The 5052-nt window shown below is 52.7% G+C and overlaps 1 pseudogene; it reads right to left on the reverse strand.

The window, feature by feature from the left end:
• Positions 1–309: 309 nt before the first annotated feature.
• LOC128315727 (ferritin light chain-like) lies at positions 310–808 on the reverse strand (annotated as a pseudogene).
• Between the last annotated feature and the right edge of the window lie 4244 nt (positions 809–5052).

Raw genomic sequence — 5052 nt, forward strand, 5'->3', positions numbered from 1 at the left:
GAAAGGGCTGCCCCACCGCTGGCTTTAAGAACACACTGCTGTAGGTGAGTCAGGGGTCAGGAAGCCACCCTTGGCTCTTTCACAGCGGCCCCTCCATGCCCACAAAGCTGGTAAGGGCTCTATATTAGTTTCTTCCTCCCCCCGCCCCCCCACCGAAGCTTTATTGTTTCCATTTGGTTTCCCGCTTGGGAGAGGGCTCCAAGGTGGGTTAAAAGCCGCCTGGTAGCTTCAGGGAGAGGCTCAGGCAGAAGCCCTGACACCAGGGGGGTGCAGAGGGGCGCCTCAAAGGCTGCTGAGCTCTAGAGGCTCCTAGTGATGCTTGAAGGTGAGCCTTTCGAAGAGATACTCACCCAGCCAGCTGGGGGTTGGTCAGCCTGCAGAGGTGGGACAGGTGGTCACCATCTTCTTGATGAGGTTCACCTCCCCACCCAGGAAATAGTTCTCCAGATCACAGAGATGGGGGTCTGTGCAGCAGAACCCAGGGCAGGCAACTCCAGAAGAGCGTGGGTCAGGTTCTACTCCAGGACCATCATAGCTTCCATGGCGCCCATGCGTCTTGAGATGGCTTCTGCAGGTCCTAGAAGAGGGTGCGGCTGGTGTGTTGGTTTTACATCTTCAAGAGCTCGGTGCCCTTGCACTTCTCCTCAGCCACCTCATGGAAGGAGTGGCCTGCATCCAGAGCCACATGGTCATGGTTGAAGCAGAAGCCCAGAGAGCGGTGGGTGTAGGAGGTCTGCAGATGCATACTGACCGGGCAGTTGATGGTGCCCTCCACCTTGGTGGAGCTTCTAGGAAGCTCCTGGTTCATTGGCAATAAAGAATTCAGCTCCAAATATGGTGGAGAGGCTGGTCTCAGAGGCAGGGGAAGGCTGCAAAGATGTTCTAAAAGGTTGTGGCTGGAAAAGAGGTTGGAGGGTTGTTGGAAGCTGGGAGAAGGGGCATCTCTGGGATTGTTCATCCCAAACACAGTTGCAGCAAGAGACAGATCTGCGGGACCGTTGGGGACACTGCCTATATTAGCTTCTGAGGGCTGCTGTGACAAAGTACCAGAGCTGGGTGGCTCAACAGCATATTGTCTCCAAGTTCTGGGGTTCTGGAGTCTGGTGTTCTGGAGTCCAAGAGCATGGTGTTGGAAGGGTTGGCTCCCTCTGGGGGCTGTGAGGGAGAATCCGTTCCAGGCCTCTCTTGTAGCTTCCGGTGGTTTTCTGGCAGTCTTTGGTGTTCCTTGGCTTGAGATGCATTAGTCTGCCGTGTGCTTTTACGTTCACGTGACGTTCTCCCTGTGGGTGTCTGTCTCGAAAGTCCCCCTTTTTATAGGGACACTGGTCATATTGGATTAAGGTTCACTCTGCTCCCGTGTGACCCCATTTAACGAGTTACATCTGCGATGACCCTATTTCCAAATAAGGTTACACTCTGAGGTGTTGGGGGCTTAGAGCTTCAACATATGAATTTGGGGCGATACCCTTCGGTCTATAAATAATACAAAATTGCTGTAGAAAACCCATATGGTGGTACTTGACATCAGGTATAATGAAGAAGCAGGGATAGGACCTTCATCTAGAACTCTAGGAGGTCTGAGGAATGTTTTCAGCTGACTATACTCTGCATCGTGAAGGCACCCTAGGAGTGGGTTTGGATGGGGGCTCAGCCAACCGCCACAACCCTCGCCTAAATCCAAGATCCTCTGCCCGCCTTCTCATCGGTCATTCTGCAGCTGGCAGAATTCACACCCCTGAGCGCATGAACCTGGGGTGCTAGAAATAGCAGTCTTCTCAGAAACTAGAAGATGGGGAGTCAGACCCTGGCCTCTAACTGACTTGTAGGGTGACAGCCACAGCTAATCAAAACCTACCGCCATCCACAATTCACTCAACAAACACTGCGGGGCCCACTCTTTACCACACTCCAGAATCTTGGGCCACACCTTGGCAATTAGCTTCATAAATTTGTTCTGTAAGGCTGTCCCACTCAAATTGGCTTCTTTGTTCTTTCTATCCTGGGATTAAAAAAAAAGATAATCGTCTTCTTCCCAACCATGACCGGTTTCCTGTCACCACCATTTTTCCTTCTTGTGTCCGGGTTGTTGTGTGCCTGTGCCGGCCAAACCCAACAGCTCCTTTGACAACACATCAATGATTTATTTTATTTTATTTTATTTTATTTTATTTTATTTTATTTATTTTTTTAAGTTTATCTATTTATTTTGAGAGAGCAAACAAGGCAGGGGAGGGGCAGAGACAGAGGGAGATAGAGAGTCCCCAGCAGGCTCTGTGCTGGCAGCGTGGAACTCGACACAGGGCCCGATCCCACGAGCCGTGAGATCACAACCTTTGCCGAACCCTAAGAGTTGGGCAACTCTTCTCCATCACCCAGCCTCAGGGCCTGGGTCCGGGTCTGGTGCTTTCTTTCCTTAAGCAAATATAGCTGCCTACTGTATACAACGTGTTGTTGAAAGGGATCAGGCCATTTGTGATACAGTTCAGAATGTTCTCACACAACACTCTTTTATGGAGAGGGGTGAACACTCGGCTCTTAGTGACTTCGAGACACTTAGTGGCTTCTTTGGCTCCGGTGACTGAGAAGGCCTCGGGTAGGTTCAGCTTCAGGCACGGCTGGATGCAAAGACTCAAACAATGTTCCTGGAATCTCTCTCTGAGCATGGATCCTGGAAGAAGGCGGGAGGGAGGGAGAGAGGGAGAAAGACGGCGTACAGACAAGATGGAGTCACTCGTGTCAAGCGGTAACTTCCCTCAAGCCGTGACGCAAGAACCAAGGGCGTTGCACCAAAGACCAGATACCGCCGAAACCGGCCCAGGCTGACGACGCTCAGAACTGATGACCAGCAGGACCAGAGGGGGTCTGCAAAGGCCCGCGACTGATGAAATCCCTTTAAAAAGGGAGAACTTTTGCAGCAAACTGTCAGACTTTCAAGACGCTGACCCTTTCACATCCCACCACGTCAAAAAGGGAGCTGCCGCCGAAGGCCGATGCCCCCGATTGCTCTTGGACCAGAACAGACATCCTCCACTGCTTGAACCTGACAAGCAGCACGTGCTGAGAGCCGCCCGGTCAGACGGAGGCCTCATCTCCACTGCGCGTCCACGGGCTGATGGCCCGTGGGGTTCGGTAACTTCCTACCCCTTGTTATTTCTCGTCCGCTGTGTGACTTTGTCTCGTGCTTTGCTTTGTGTGACATGTAAAAGCCAAGTTAAACACGTAGTCAAATGGCCTGGAGCTTGGAATCCCGGGCCTGCTTTACAAGTATGTTCACCTTGCTCTATGACTGAATAAAGCTGACGTTGCGGAAAGAAGGCACAACTCGTGTGTGCGCCCTCACAGCGAGCTTGCAACAGAGCGCGAACTGCAAAGAGGCCCAGACAGAAGGGCCCCGGACAGAAAACAGCGCTGAGGGATAGGAGAGGTCTCGGTGAAACACGAGAGGATTTCCGAACAGGGAAGAACAAAGGCGTTCATACATTCTTTTATTCACGCATTCAGGTTGTAGACATTGAACTCCTGCTCTGGGCTTCCCACTGAAGCCAGCCGGGGGCTCCAGAGATGCAGACCAAGTCCCTGTTACTAAGGAGCTCCCACTGGCTAATGGAGAAGGCGGGGGGGGGGGGGGGGGGATTTGGACAGTAGCGTAAGGACACGCCAGGCATACCTAGAGGTCATTCCAATCTGGGAATCTGGAAAGCCGTACGGTAGACTGGAAGAGCATTTGAAATAAAAGGAACAGCGTGAACGAAAGCACAGAGGCTCTATTCAGAACTGCACGGAGGCTCACTTACTACATGACGTTGGGTACCCAATTTTCCCAAGCTGTTTTTCTGCTTTTCAGTTTTTCTGTTTGTACAATAAAGGGCTTGGACAACTTGCTACCGGGGAAGGGAGGGAGAAAACAAATGAGACACGCTGGATGTGGTTGCCCCCGCCTTGGAGCGGTGAGCCCAGACTCACTTCTAAGGTCGCTTCAGGGATGCACGAAGGTGAAGCCTCCCGGGCCCGGCCCAGAGGAGAGAGAGGGGATGAAATGATACACATCATGCGGCAACAGGTATTTATTTTTTCTATTTAAAATTAGCATTTATTGCCTGAATAGGTGATATCTACACATTGTCACCATCAGAAAGCTCTAAATGGCATACCATGAAAAGCAAGTACCCTCCTGAATCTGCCCTCTATCCACCTCTCCCCTCCTCGGAGGAAATCTCTCACCAAGCTTTGCTTGTATTTCCACGAGAATCCATGCTGATGCTTTGCTTATATTTCCACGATAATCCAGGCAGGTACATATACAGCCCTGGCGTTTTTGTATTTACACATAGGAGCACACGGTTCACCCTGTTCTGCACCTTACTTCGTTTCCTTAGTAACGTGTCTCCTATATTGCAGCCTAGCATCACAGAGGGGGCTCCCTGTTCTTTTGATGGCTGCGTAGGGTCCCCCCGGGGGGATGTGTCCTACTGCAGGCCACCAGTCCTGTGTGAATGTAGGGATGAGCATCTCAAGGTTTTCCAATCCTTTGCTGGCATCAGTGAGGCGGCAAAGCCGGTCCTGGTACCCGTGGCGTTACCGTGCGGGGGTGTCTCTGTCGCGAAGGCCTGGAAGAACCGTTTGTGGGAGCAAAGGTCTCAGGCGTCTGTGGTTCTGACATAGCCCTCCGGTCCCCCTCCCCCCACAGAGGCTGTAACCCATTAAGTACTCTCACCAGCAGTGGGCTAGGGGCCTTTTAGTCCCTTCAGGCAGCAACCCCTCCAGGAGGGGTGGGGGGGGGAACCTGGGAGGAGTGCAGAGCTAGAGAGAGCCAGGATGTGCTCCGGAGGGGGAGGAGCCTGGAGCCTGAGCAGACACAGGGCCAGCCATAAGTCCCTGGGGAAATGATGGTGACATAGGGGCTTGCACACCAAGTGTGATGTCGTGTGCACGCTGTCGGTCGCGCTTTGTCCGTCAACAGTCCAGTGGAAGGCCTGCCACCACCACAGCCTTGCATTCCCAGGAATGGTGCTTGGGAGGAGGGGGCGCCTGGTGATGCGGGGGTGGGGAGGG

The sequence above is a fragment of the Acinonyx jubatus genome, chromosome A1, assembly GCF_027475565.1.
Source record: "Acinonyx jubatus isolate Ajub_Pintada_27869175 chromosome A1, VMU_Ajub_asm_v1.0, whole genome shotgun sequence".
In the NCBI taxonomy this organism is placed as follows: Eukaryota; Metazoa; Chordata; class Mammalia; order Carnivora; family Felidae; genus Acinonyx; species Acinonyx jubatus.